Source organism: Eleginops maclovinus, chromosome 21, assembly GCF_036324505.1.
Source record: "Eleginops maclovinus isolate JMC-PN-2008 ecotype Puerto Natales chromosome 21, JC_Emac_rtc_rv5, whole genome shotgun sequence".
NCBI lineage: Eukaryota > Metazoa > Chordata > Actinopteri > Perciformes > Eleginopidae > Eleginops > Eleginops maclovinus.
Window position 1 is genome coordinate 15,834,986 of NC_086369.1, and position 15,721 is coordinate 15,850,706.

Sequence of the window (15,721 nt, forward strand, 5' to 3'; positions counted from 1 at the left end):
TAAATCTATCAAACACATGCAAGACTTTCACAAGGACTCACATTAAATGGACATACCTCTGGAAGCAGCGGATCTTCCAAAACAATGTTTTCATTGTAAGGGGAGAATGAAATGCCGTCTTTAAAAAAGCTTCAACCAACCAAATCTTTTGACCAACTTTAGTCCCGATCATCTTTAAATGTGTTTAAGTCCAGTATTTACGTCTCTAAGTAATATTTTGTGTACTGAAGTAAAGCTAAACCAGCCAAATACCATATTTGACCAACTAATAGAGTACGTTTGTTTCCCAGACAGGTAACCAAGTGCTTGAGTTGCAATAACTAGTTAAGACCTCACAGAACCGTCAAGGAGTGGAAGATCATGAGACTTGAACCTGGCTTATCAAACGAGAGGAGACATCCAGCAATGTGAATATGTATCGGGTATAATTTAGCAACACGGTTTATATCCACAGCATCACTGCAGATATTATACTGTAATTGCAGAGCGCCTGGCACTCCTTCACAGGTAACTCTCTTTACATAAGAGGTTACCATCATGACACCGTGCTTCCTCTGAACCGAGCATTAGCATACTGATGGAACGCCGCTACTGACATGCTAACATCTCTATCATAACAAGCTTTATTTGAATATCAAGAGAATTATCCAACACCCTTTTGTTTAATGTTTTCCTCTTGCATTCCAATCAGAACACCTAAAGTGAAGAGCATTAACATTTTTCTGCTGTGGAAATCACTGAGAATACTGATACGGTTAGCACAAAGACTAATTATCTGTAAAAAAAACAAACAGTTGTGACATCATTATGTAACACTCACACTCCTATCGGCTGGTGCTCCAACACACTGTACGTGATAGGCTAAGGGGCGGGACATCTCTAAGCGGTTAACCAAGAGACAGCCAGCTAACGAAGCAGAGCAGACTGGCTCTGGTTTCAGACAGAGGGTGAAAAGAAAGCGTAAAAATGTTCAACTTCAAATGGTGGTGCAGAAACATGTCTGTCTGATTATTCAGAAGCAGAAACCTTTTTTTGTGTTGACTCTCCAGCAGATTGTGTAATGTGTGTGTGCTGATGAAGTATTCCGGTGTCAGATCCCTGTTGCAGCCTGGCTGAGGCTGTGCACAGAATAAGTGTGTGTGAGTGTGAGCTGATAAATGAGGTGTCTGAGTGTCCGGGCCTCCGTGTTATCTCGCTGCTGCTCCGCACAGCCGACTGCTGTGTGTGGGCGGAGGAGGCAGGTGACAAGGAGAGAGGGAGGGAGGTAAGGGAAGGAAGAAGGGAAGCGACAGAATGACATGCAGAGGGAGGAGAAGACAAGAGCATAATGGGGGGGTAGAGGTGGAGGCCTATGGGTGATGTGTGATTTCAGTGAGGAGGATATTGGGTCTGAGGAAGTGCCACCCCCCCCCCTGTCAGTGGAGACACAGCTGGGTGTGATTTAATTAGGTGAACTCTGCTCCTCACCTCAGGGAAGTGAAAGTATGTGAGCATCGTGACGTGCACAGGTCTGGTTTTAGTTTGGCTGCAGAGACAAAGGTATGGATGGATGTGAAATACAAAACAGTAAAATAAATATACCTTGCAGACACGTCCACGGTGTTAAATTGAAGCTCTCTCCCTTCCAACATCATTTTTTCTCCATTTTGCAGGATTTTAATAAATCAGTGCACTCTCATTGGGTATGAAAATATTCTGGCAGATTCGCAGCATCTTGTGCGTTAGTGTGTGGCTGTCAAACTGATTATAATTCATGAGCAACAAGATGTGCAACACTTTGCCTACCCCTTACTTATCACACAACAGCATAATAAGAGGAATGAAATGTGCAGCTTTCTTGTGAATGAGCATCTGGGTTCAATTATTTGAATGTGTGACAGCGGGTGTCAATCATTTAGTAAATCTGCCTCATGGAACGTAATGTTTTCAATGCATCGTCTTTTAATAATCTAATTATAATATCATTTATAGCATGTTCTGGGGAAATGTTCAATCAAACAGGGGTGAAATGTTTACTTTTCTACTGAATTAAGGGAAGATTTACAGCCACAAATTGGGAAAGTTAGTCAAATAAACACTTTTCATTTTGAAAGATGTCTTTCAAATACACTACCAACTAAGATGTATCACCGTAAAGCCTTCCAAGTTGATTTACTACATTAAGACCATTGTTTGTTGTACAGCAATATGCATTACATGTGATGTTTGATTATGTTAATGAGACATTATCAAACATTTGGTGTACTTTGATTCTGCACCCCAAACCTCAGTTTCTTGTCAATTCTCAAAAAGTAAAGCCACAAAACAAGGATGCCCTTTATCTCCTTTATTATCTGCACTCGTAATGGAGCCTTTAGCAATGTAGTTACCGGGATCCAAACCAAAGAAAAACACATACAAATCTCCCTGTATGCCGACGATGTCTTCCTGTTTCCGGGTAATCCTGAGTCCTCAGTTCCAGCTATTACTGAGATAATTAATGAGTATTTTCTGGATATACGGTCATTTATGAAATGAGGAAACATCTACAGAGACAAATAGACATCTACATGTGTTCTGTATCTTAAATATTCTCAAAAAAGAGATGTTATGGAAGCAAAAGAGCCCAATGTATGTGAAAATGGACATGTTCTTGCCTTTAATGTCTCACTGCAGTCTTCCAGTGCAATCATGGCTGTGTAGATTTACTTAAATAGGGCCAAGATTTTCAGTATATTAGGCGCTGGCAGCTGGTAAAGCATTAAGGGCTTTCATAAAGATATAGCACCATTGTGTTTCATCCTCTCTTCGCTGTCCTGGGCTTCAAATCACTCAGGCTTGGAATTCCTGCTTAAACTCCTGAGAATAGAAACTTAGCTAAACACCGCTCAGCCTGCTCATTATGAAATGTTATGCAGCTCCTGATGAAGGGTACTAAAAGGTTTTTGAGGGCACTCAACCATTTGGATGTGTTATTCTATACAATACTGTGTAATATTAATAACTACAGTGTGTCGCTTTATTACGCACAGACAGACAAACACAGTGGGTAAGTGCGAGTAATATTTCACAGGCCGCTTACGCCTTATATATGATGTATTCTCCTTTCATTTTTCTACTCTAGCTCCCTTGCCAGATTATGTGCCAGATATTAGAGGTGGCGGTGGGGGGGGGGGGAATAGACGGATGAAAAGGAGTGAAGCTGCAGAGAGATAGCGGGCGAAAACGGATGGCTGTTGCTAGGTAATAATGACACGCTAAAAGATGAAAAAGGAAAAGATGAGACAAACCCAGACTGATAGGGAGTGATTTGGTTAGTGGCAGGAGAAGAAAAAGTGGAAGGAGTTAAAAGAGGAAGAGTGTGAGGGTGCAGAAACAGGAAGCCGAATGTCACAGAAGCCAATAATCAGATCCAGGTAATTGAGTGCAGTGTAAACTAGTCAGTGCTCCTCAGGAGAGCCTCTGTGTTTGAGGAGACCCACTGACCTCCTTCCTCTCCTCTGCGTGTGTGTGTGTGTGTGTGTGTGTGTGTGTGTGTGTGTGTGTGTGTGTGTGTGTGTGTGTGTGTGTGTGTGTGTGTGTGTGTGTGTGTGTGTGTGTGTGTGTGTGTGTGTGTGTGTGTGTGTGTGTGTGTGTGTGTGAGAGACAGAGAGTGAGAAACACTTGAGGCGGAGAGTGAGCGAAGCGATTCGGGTGCACGCCTGATGCAAGAGCCGGGCTGACGAGTGGGGAGGGGGTCAGCTTGCAGATGGACTCAGCGGGGGGGCACTCTTAAGCACAGCTACACCTCAAAGCTGGTGGGGGGGCTGCTTACTCACACACATGCAAATGAGCTTCAGTGAGCTGGCCATAAAAGTGTGCATGCATGTTTTTGTCAACGTTTTAAAGCTATAGTCCCACATTTTGGCAAGAATTAAGAAGATTGATACCACGATTACTCATGCTGGATGAACACTTAGATCCTACACTTACGTCAAATTAAATATACCACAGTCTAAAATACTTCATTTCTTAGTAATCTCAGTCAATAGAGAGGTCAGGAGGAGCAGCCTCTGCTCAATGTGCAATAGTAGTGTGTTTATTTAACAACACTGGTTTACTCTTCCATGGTCATATTCAACAATAGTTGCCTTCATCTCTCAGTAGTGTGTGTGTGTGTGTGTGTGTGTGTGTGTGTGTGTGTGTGTGTGTGTGTGTGTGTGTGTGTGTGTGTGTGTGTGTGTGTGTGTGTGTGTGTGTGTGTGTGTGTGTGTGTGTGTGTGTGTGTGTGTGTGTGTGCACTGTTTGCAGCACATGTGGGAAACATCTATGTGCAGAGGTGGAGAACGTATGCCCTGCCATGGTTATCCTCTCTGCATGCCATCCTGCACCAGGGAAACATCCCGGCCGTGTTTGCTGTAATGTAAATGACATCTGTCTGTTTTCTTTGGAGAAACAATTGAAGCGCTCGGGGCAAGAGCACCATCTCTCCTGCCAGTAATAACAAGAGACAGCAAAGGTAGGCTTGGCACGATGCTTCAACTCTGCCAAAGGCTCCTGCTAATAAACAGCAAAGACGGGGGAAAATGAAGTCACGTATGCTCAAAGGTGCACACTCATCCTTACATTGCCTATAAATGTTGCATGTGAACAAACTGACCTTTCATGATGATATACCGACCTCGTTGTTTGCATTGCTTTCTCCTACAGCCCACTCTGAAAGGAACTGCATGTTAGCATGTGATGATCTAGCCAAAGACATTTCACCATGATCGCCGCCATCGAACAGAGGCAAAGCCTGAGGAAGGAGAGGGAAGCTAATTGAAAGCCAAACACTCCATGGCCCACTGGGATCTCCCCCCTTCTTTCCGTGCCTTGAACGTGCCGAGTGCTCTGTATTTGTGGGGGAAATCAGATCCTACAGATGACATGGAGTCCCCTCCATGGCGCTGGAGCCTCCTCGTGCAGCGAGGCGCGTGGAGCTGAATGCAGGAGGAACAGCTCGGCGCTTCCCTCAGGATCAGACCTGTCGACGGTCTGCAGCTGTGCTGAGAATTGTCATTTTTAAATATTCACATATTTAATCAGCTGTAAGGGCTCTCGTAAACACACATGCACGCCCCCACCCCGCACAGACACACATGAAGTGGGGAGGATGAGCTGTAGGGTTTGTTTGCAAGAGAACATATTGATGTTGTGATTATGGTTTTATGATGTGCGATTTATGAGATCTCATGGAGTTGTGCTGATCTTTGTCCGAGCAGCTTTTCATTACTTCATGTGAACATATGTGTGTGCATTATGCAGCGCAGTGAAGGTAAAGTTGGCTGTAGCCTATTGAGCATAGCCTATTTCAGCTCCATTACCACTGTTAACTCAGCAGTTAGTAGTGATATAAATCATCAGAGTCTCATCTACCTTTATCTTTGTTTTACATGTTGGTTTAGAAATGATGATGCCCTTGACTGAATCAGAATCAATACAAAAACTAATGAAGTCTGACGGCATGTTTTTAAGGTCTACAGAACAGAGAAGAAGCATCTTATTCAGACAGTTAGACAGCTTGAACAAAACAAACATGACAATAACTGGCCTCTCTGTCATCACTCAGGGCAGGAACTAAATGGAAGTGATGCTTGACTTAAGGTATTATAACAGGAATTAATTCCAGGTTACACCCAGGAGGATAAATAAGCTCGCTGACGGTGTGAAACTGCAAATGTTCCTGATACTGCGGTGAGACTCAGCATCAATTAGCTGTGTGCATTGCTCTGACCTGTCACTGAGATATCTGAGCACCTTTTATCACCGTGCACACTGTGAGAGGCTTCCTCTTTAATCATGTGTTGTTGCTCCTCTTTTTTTTTCTGGGGTAAAAATATGTCCCTACGCCATGCAGAGTCCCCAGACAGCCGTGTTGTTTACTGCCGATTAACAAAGGGAAGGGAAGTCAAGACTGTGACACCAGGTAACGGGGATGAGGTGCCACGACGCCACAGCGGGAGCATAGGAAGAATCCCGAAGAAAGTCTGAGAGGGAAAAGAGAAAGGCATCGAGGCGGGAAGAGAGACAAAGAGAAGAAATGAAGAGGGAGAGGGAGAGTGACATACCTCCCCATCAATCTTCATTTTGAATCCCCCAAACAGAATACCAAAAGAGGGATGTCATGCATTCCTCAATACTGTACGAAAGCAGCAAATAGAAATAGACTGGAAGATTGCCAGGTTCTGCAGACAGGATTTTATTTAGATCCCATCATTTGTAGTGAATAATAGTCCTGATAACAGACTTCAGGACAGGGCAATAACAACTCTCTGAAGCTAAAAGATATCCTTTTCTGATGGCCTTAACTGTATTCAAACCATCTACATTTGATGCATTACATCTGCATTTGGACTTTACTCCCCTCACAAGACAATCATTTAAATCCAGGCATGTCTGCAGCATTTCACCTCACACACCCCCCTCCTTTTGCATGAAAGGCACTGGTGTGGGAATATAAGATTAGATTTGCTTTATTGATCCCGATTTGAGATCTGCCTCAGCATGTAAACAGGTTATTTGCACATGAGTTCATATGCATGCAGGAGTTCTTTAAGGAAGCTGCAGTCCTGATAGTAGTTTTGGCATTATTAAACACAATTGCATGAGGCCATGTTATAAAACCCAAAATCTGGAGGAAATTCTTGCATATGAGGGGAAAAATTACCCCAGCTTGTGGCTTCTTAATAATTACCCCCCACTGAGGTGTGAGCAGGAAAAGAACACACACACAAACACACACACGCTTCCCCCTGACCCCAAATCCTGTGTTTGACTCTGCAAACGTTTTAAGGAGAAACTAATGAGAAGTGACAACGAGCAGAAGCAGGATGACACATCTCCCCAACATTACTGTGGGCAACATCACCATCTTTGTAATATCCTAAAAATACACTTAAAACAGAAGCGGGGAGTCTGCCAAAGGATCAAACAGGCACAAGTGGTGCACCAGCTGGTGCCGTGGAGAATACCTTGGATTCCTGCAGAACGGAGGCTGACGTCGCTCCGCCCGGGTCAGAGGAGGAGCAGTTTGTTAGCGACGAAGATGAGTAACAGGAAGCAGGAGGGAGTGTTTGAGGAGAAAGGGGCTGCTTCTGTTTGAGGGTGCTTTCAGCTGCCTTCTTACAGTACGTCACATTGTTTTGGAATCAACCCAAAAATCAGATTAAATATAGATACCCGGCTCGAGGAGACTTCATCGCAGTCTTGAATGGGTGCAAAGCAAACATATTTAAGGAGGTTATTCTCCATCAAAGTAAATCAGCATTATGAAAGTGTCAAAACACATTGTGCGTACCTGCTTGGAGGAGCTCTGTCCTAAATATGTCTTTCTAGAGCCGAATATAAATGAGCCATGGCTGAATCATGATTCAATAAGCTTACATATAATAACAGCATGACATGCTACATCTTCTGCTATAATTAGGTTAGTGTTTCCTGTCCCAGAGGAGCCCGGTGTCAGTCGATGAATATGGCTTATTATTTCTATCCTCTGCTCCCCTCTCTCTGGATGTCTATCGCCACACCTGAACAAATAAGAGCAGCTCTGTGTATTACCCTCCTGCAGGGAGACTCACGCTGGCACACAGACACAGGAAGGAGAGTCTAACATGGACCTGGAAAAATCCATTCAGATAGTGAATCATACCGGGGCCGGTCCAAACTGGTAGCACCGAGATGTCTGGTTCATTAATGTTTTCTGTACGTCAGGACCTTGTTTATTCATCTGAAGTCAAGATCTATGTTACTTTACACATACTCTAAGTAAAGCATGTGACTGCTTCTGCTTCAGGTGTCTTGCTCTCAGGTGTTTCAGTACATTGTACAGATGTGGCAGCTCTTTGACACTTGTTGTTATTTCCCTAGCTTCCCCTCTTAATTCAGCTGAGTGTCTCTGGTACCCGGAGTTGATTGCATGTTATTCAGATCACATGTTGGCTCCTGATTAAGAGTTTAGATCAGCTGAATTTCCTCCTCTAATCCAATCAGATGTACGTGACACCCTTTGCTCAGGACTCAAGAGAGGTGGAGAGCTGCATGCTTTTATCATTGCACTCTTCATTTCAGCAGGTAAAGTCTGATGATGCTCTTTAACTATTTTATGTTCCTCTCTTAGCTTTTCTGATGGAGGATGATTTTGATATTTCTATACTATCCACTAAGTATGGCGGAAAAAGGGCTATACTAACTTCCATCCACTTTATTTAGTTATTTTGTTTCCTGGTTTATTTTCATCCTAAACAACTAAATAAACATTTCCTTATCCAAAAGATGTTTGTTTTAAAATGACAGCTGCATTCTGCGAGGAGCTCTGAACCCTCACATTTCTACATAATACAGTTGTTTGTCCTATCTCTAAAGTTGAGTTAGTCATAGCAATAGCTCTTGCTAACATCCATTGCACAAACATCCAAGATTTTAAAATAAGGTCTTAACTATGTCATTTGCAACAAACATTTAATCAAGCAACATTTTATAAAAGCTTGTCATTTCAATGTTTCTAATGTAGTCATGTGCTCTGTTTTGCAGGAAGAAAACCACCTTCTCTCGAGCATGGTGAATGTGGAAAGAGAAATGTCCATGGGACGGAGGATAAAGCGTCTCCTGCAGTGCTGCCCCCGTGCTGCTGAAGGGTCCCTGAGCAGGACTTTGAATCTCCACCAGCTCCACGGTCAGCGCTGTGTTTCTGACCCTGCTGTGAGGAGGAGGGCAACCAAGAGGAGAGGCTCCCTCTGAAAGGAGAGGGGGGGGGCTCTCACCAGTGCTGAATGAACGGTGGTGGTGTGATCAATATTTCACACTGCTGCTGCTTTCTTCTGAAGCTGGAAAACAAAGTCTGTGTGTCACACCGAGACAAAACAACGAGGATATAAACCAGAACACACTGAGGTAAGGAAGCATCTGAGGAGGGTAATATTTTGAGTTGAATTATTTATCTAATATCAATCAATATCTGTGCAGGTTTTGACCTGACTTCACTCTGTTTCAGGAAGGTGTGTGCTGCAGATAACACCGGCTACTTCTCTTCAGTGGTGGTTAAAGTGTTGGACAGTTGGCTCAATTATTTGTTGGCCAGCAGGATTACAGCCAAAAGGTACATTTTTCTGAAGCTTGTTGGAAGACATGAAGAAGAACCTGCTGAACTCGCCATGGCTAACACAGAATTGGTAAAGTGAAGACCCATTTTAATGTAAGTCTATGCAAATATATATTGATATTTGAAATATATTATTTCATAATATGGAGAGCGTGACCCCAAGTATATGGGCGTGGTTCCTTTGGTTTGCACGGGGTGGAGCTGATGGTGGATGAAAGCAGATCTGAGACAACGGGGACGGACAAGACCTCTGATGTCTGCGGAGCCGGCCTTCACACTCCGCCCTGGTTCGTTGTCAGCATCAAGTAAGTCTCAAGTGTTTCTACTTAAGTCCAGTGCACTCCAAATTTACAGCCTGCAAGTTTTCAATTACTGCCCTTCCGGTTGACTGACGCATCTTTCTTTCACACAAACAAAGTCGTCTTGGGTATCGTTTTTTGAACTGGTGCCGACTATCATCAATAGAGGGTCTGAGGAGCAAAGCTCGCTGCTAGAGCTCAAATGTTTTTCTGCTTGAATGTGATATCAAGTCACCAGAAGGGGCAAATATTTTCAAAATGACCTCATTCAATTTCTTGACTTGTCTGCATCTTCGCTCTAAGGGTCTTTTGCTCCAAAAAAAAGTCTCAATCATGTTTCTGACAAATGGTCAGACACTTGGGTACAGAAACTGTCAGGATCATCTATTTAATGGACTTTGATTTTGTAAAAATCTCAAGAAAACTGTGAATTTTTAACTAAATGGATCTGGGAATGAAGTGTCCACTTGCTGGTGGCAATACAATGTTGTCTTTGGGCTTGGGTAAAGGTTTCAAGTACGGTTTCAGGTGTAATGTCATGTTTCTCTGTGATGAGGCGGCTGCTCTCCCCTCACCAGTGTCTGTAAGCTCTGGCTTTCAGGAGTTCATTTGAACAGTGCAGGTGAATTCTGGGTACTATCAGTCACTTCTGAGGAAGAAAACCTCCTGTATCCAAATGCAGTGCCTTTACAACCTGCGTGTTTGTATGTTGGAGCTGAGTAATGCTTATTGGGAGTCCAAACTGTTCTCACTACTCTATTTTTGCAAACGTTGGGTTTGAAATGACTCCGGTACATACAATACAGGTGGTGCTGCACAATGGGGGTTACCTTCTTTGCAATTATCACAATTCTGCATCTTCATTCAAACGGTCTTCTGCTCTAAACATACAATACTGTCGATCCTATTTCTGTCGACCCTGTTTGACCAATCGCCAAGACTCTTTGTCAATCTTCTAAGATGCTTGCCTCTATATTTTGACCTGGTTCTCTTCTGCAACTTGGATGCTGTCAATCAGGGTTTAAACAAAGTGCATCTGGGGAATTCAGTTTTGGGAATCGATAATCACAATGCTTTCTTTTGGGCTTATAAAGGTTTCAACGTCCAAGTCGAGTCTAAAGTCATCAAATGTGACTCACCTCGTGGTCTCGTGTTATGAAACTGGTCCTCATTGTTGCAGCCAATGTGCACATAATTGCGCTCCACTCTGTGATGAGGAGTATGGGTTTTATTTCAATGTCGGTAACTACCGCCTTTCAGGAGTTCACTTGAGCTGTGCAGGTGAATAACAAGTTGTTAAACCACTTCTGAGGAAGGAAGTCTCTGTAACTGCTGCAAAAGGAACAATCACAAGTCTTTCTCCTGTTGTACGAGTGGCAGGCAAAAGCAGCTTTGAGAAATTCATTCTTTTATAGTCTTTTTAAAGTCTTGAAAGGTCAATTAGAAAGGTGCTCTTATGGCTTTCACTCATTATATCCATTCTCTAAAGCGGAGAAGGAGCTGTGGTGTAAAGGTGATGCTACTTCCTCTTTGCATGAACGATTCACACTGTATGTAAACAGGATCCCATCAAGTCACAGGTGCCATCACACTCAGTCCTAATTATCCCAAGGAAAGAACAAGCTGAAGATTCAAGGCTGAAACCAACAGAACGAAGCGCATATTTTTTTGAAATGCCGCCCGCTGCTGCTCGACACTCCTCCTTCTGCTCACACGGATCCAAGCACTGCGGCTGGCGAGGGTAATTGGGGTAAGGTGACAATTCATTTGTGGGTTTTTAAGATGTAATGATCAGCTGAGGACATTCTCTGTACACTTATGAGGTACATACTATAGACTATCCACAGGTCACGCTACTGTTAACATATTGCATCTGTAATCTACCTTCATGGTTCAGTAATGGGTGCATAATAACTACTTAACTTGTTAGCGCTTTTAATACCTTTTGTACACTGTGGGAATTATTCTCTGCCTCCTGATGTTTCCGGTCCTCAGATGTTCCTGATCCATCCTCCTCTCTAAAGTAAAGGAAGTCTGGAGGAGACGGAGGCCTTTCAACAGACCTTAGTTTGGGTTCTGTGTTTTGTCTTAGTTTGTGAGTTTTTCTAGATTTGCAGAGGGCTGTTTGTGAGATCATTTCAGTTTGATAGTTGGGCTTTGACTGGGTAACAGTTAGTCGCCGGGCAGGTTTGGAGAGCTTGCCACTTTATTATTTTGCCTTTTTTATTTTTGGTGGTAATCCTGAGTGGGGGTATGCTTCAGTGTGTTGCAGTTGGCTACATCGTTGGTCTTCGATGACGCACTGAGTTCAGCGTTTAAAGCCGCCTCGAGCTCGGCAAGCCTCTGAAGACTAGCCAGGGTATCCTAGGGTCCTATATTTGTCCTTGTTTGCTTTTTGTTTCTTCAGGCTGGAGGATCTGGTAGTCCAGTTTTCGCGGCTTTGTTTTAGTTTCTGCACAATTTCTTCAGAGCTTGGGGGGGTCTGGGTCCTACAGCACCTGGTGGGCTGGCTCTGACTTCCTCTATCGTTTGTTCTTTTTGGCCAGTCCTCCAGGCCTGCATATGATTAAATGGAACTTCTCTTTTTCTTAGAATTTGGCATTTTGCAGTGGTATTTCTCTTGTGGTTGCAACATAAATAGGGGGTCTTTCTGGATCAAATGTCCATGAGTAGAGTTGAATGTATAGGTTTTGTTGTGCATGAAGTCATTTGTTTGATAGTTCGGCTTTTAACTTGGTATCTTCTTCACCAACCTAAAAGTTCAGTTTCGTGCACCCTGACTAGTTAGTCGCCGGGCAGGTTTGGAGAGCTTGCCACTTTATTATTTTGCCTTTTTTATTTTTGGTGGTGATCCTGAGTGGGGGTACGCTTCAGTGTGTTGCAGTTGGCTACATCGTTGGTCTCCGATGACGCACTGATTCAGTGTTTAAAGCCGCCTCGAGCTCGGCAAACCACTGAAGACTAGCTAGGTGAGTTAGCCCTCAGCAGCTCAGGGTCGGGGTGCTTTGGAGTTTTTGTGTGTGTGTGTGTGTGTGCAGCCGGAAAACCACCTTATTTATTTTATTTATCCTGGTGTGTTGCTTTCACTTCGGTGTCATTTGTCGAATATAGGTTTCTGGTGTTCCAGATCGTCTCTGATATAAAGAAAGAGGCTCATTTGATCTGCTGGACTAACAGTCCTCAGTAGATCTTAGTTGGGGTTGTGTTGTTCTTTGTTTAGGCTGGAGGATATGGTAGTCCAGTTTTTGCTGCTTTATTTGTAAGTTTAGTTCCTGTGTTTCTCTACAGTTTGGGGGGGGGGGCTCTGGGTCTTACGGCCCCTGCTGGGCTGTTCTTTTTGGCCAGTCCTCCAGACCTGCATATGTATTGATTTTTCACATTATACGTTTTGTGAACAGACTCTTACTTGTTTCTACTCTTCCACCTGTCATGATCAGCTTCAAATGAGGGGTTCCATAATGAATGTATGATAGCTAAAACCTGCAAGTTAAGTCTTTAAATGAATTAAAACACAAATCCCAAGGATTAGCTCTTTTCTATAACGTGTGATAAACTCTGCAGCACAGAAACCTCAGAGCTCCAGAGGACATGAGTCTGCACTGCAACACATCCTTATTTAGATCTGCAATAAACACACGCAACACAGGAGAGGGGCTGTAAAAAATTAAATTGGACCTAACTATGAACCTGAAGGCTCACAAATCATTTTCATCTGCAGTGTCTTTCTGTAGAATCTCTGGGAGGTAGGATAAAAAGGAGCTCCACCTTGAAGTCTTGATTCCAGACATGCATGCAATGTTAGAAAATTGACGTTTTGTTGTCATTTCATTCTCTGAAAAAGAAGCAACTTATTTTTAGATCAGGGTTGGAGCTGAATGACTTGCTGAACAAGGACATCTATGGGTCAAAGGGGATAGTGCAGGAATAACGACTGGATGATTTTATACCTGATGAATCAAAGTTGAAGAGGGATGCAATTTTTACCCAAAAAAACAAAGGCTTTTAATTCTGCTTATTTGTCACATTAAAGATCTGGAAATGCATGATTATTATACCTGTCAGAATCAATGTTTCCCCTCACATATGGGTCCCGTCTCTGCCGTCTCTTCCACTCATGTCATCTCAGCCTTTATGATACAAGTGATTCACACGCTCAAATGTAATCTCGGTGGAGGACGCCGGGATTGTGAACATTAACCTTACTTAAGCTGCAGTTTTTTCTCGAGGGGGATTTGGAAGGATTGTATTACTTAAATTTGAATGGCACTCAAGTAGGAGGAGCGGACATGCATGGGCTAAAGCTACTTAGTCAAAATGACACACTGAAATGTTTTTGGAAGTCTTATAAAAAAGCCAAGCGAATGAGCTTTCCTTGTCAGCTCTTAGTATTTTATTTTTTTCCTTTTCTACTAGAAATTAAATCACACACCATAAAGCCCACTTCATGGGGCTTAAGGCCGTGACTCAAATAAGAGCGGAGGCAGGAACACTTATTTCCTCATCATGCTCAATCAGTTCAACGGCTCTAATTCAAGAGGCTGCTTTGACCTTTGAGACCTGAAGGAAGGAGGAAGGTTTCATAAAGGTAAAGCTGTTGAATAAGACCTTTCAACTGTTTGCCTTTTTTGATTCAAGCTTCAACTGTATTACAGTCACAGACTTTTAGCTTTAATTAGATGCATACGTTCAAATGATTAGCGGTCAAACCTCACTAAAGCACTCTGACGTTAAAGGCGCTCTATTATTAATATCTTGAAGTTCATATCATGTAGAGTCTCTACTGGGTCTCCATGCTTTAATGTTCAAAAAGCTCTTTATGTTTCTCAGACTGCCTGTGCTGCAGCACCTCTTTTCACCCTCTGTCTGAAACCAGAGCGCAGTCTGCTCTGATTGGTTAGCTGGCCGGCTCTGTTGTGACCACTCTGAGAAGTCCCGCCCCTGAGCCTGTGTCACGTACAATGTGTTGGAGAGCCAGCCAATAGAAAAGTGATTGTTATGTAGTGATGTCACAAGGAGTCCAATGGAGGTGCTTCAGGCAAAGGGGCGAGGAGTGTGTGGGAAAGAAACTCCCTGGGAACACAGGGATTTTAGCCTCTGCAGTCCATTTACATGCACTCAAACCTATATTACACTCTACAGGGAAGGGAAAAGCACAAAAGCACCTCTTCAAACAGACAGTGTGAGATAAAAAAACTCATTACTTTATCTGTCTTTGGACAGCTGTGGATATTTAACTGTCCCGCTCCCCGTCTTCATCAATATTGCATGGACCATGGCCACTTTTACCTCATCAACATTGCATTACATCATTTACAAAATGGAGAACAATTGAAAGAGCGAAGTATTACTGGACTGGGAGTCACCCATTAAAAATAGTTGCATTATGAATGAGCATTTCATTTACGATGCCAGGTTACATTAAGCCCTTTAATACACGGAAGGTGGATTAAACAGACTTCTCCGGGGCTGCTGTTTGTTGTTGGAAAAGGCAAGAGGACAGATTCAGGATGAGCCTTCTCTATTTGAGTTGTTGTGGACAGACGTTCGGCAAAGGAATACTTGCAAAGCCTAATGGGATTGAAGGATTTTGAGCAGCGTCTGCGTGGCTGCAGGGAGCTCAAGAGGCTGGACGGAGACAACGTCAGTAAGATTAGAAACATGACCAGTGAGGAGATCACGCAACTCAAACCACATGAGTCATGGCTCGGATAATAAATGGGACTTCCTCCTAGAGTCTGTACAGGAACTCAATGTAGTTCCTGTGGTTTTGAAGCTCTCAGATGCCGTTAACGTGTTGTTGTTCTGCATCCAGAAGTGCAACGAGAGAGTGGAGCTTGGAAACAACCAAACACCTTTATGTACCCTTTGGTTTATTGGTAAAGTGAACAGAGGGGTCATTTTCTCATAGACTTCTACACAAGCTGAATCATTTCTGCAATCAGTGGAGTCGCCCTTTGCTGGTTATTAAAGAGAGTGCAGGTTCAACCTCCACATTGGCTCCCTCCATGATTATATACTAATAAAGCAAAATCACATCCTACCTCAGAATAGTTTCTCTTTCTCTGCACCACGCTGCTTTCTGACAATAACATGCCGTTTTATAACCGAACATGATGTAAGTAACAAGATATCAGCCTGTGAAGAGATGTGTATATCTACAAGTAGTAGGCTCTGGCCAATCTTCCTCACAATTCATTCGGTTTGGATCTAATTTTAAAAGACTTCCCTCCAGACCCACTTTCAAGCCGGCTACCCGAGAGTGCTTGTTCAGATTTACATCAATGTTGGAGATGGAGCTCGTCCTCTGATCTCCCCCATCAGAGGG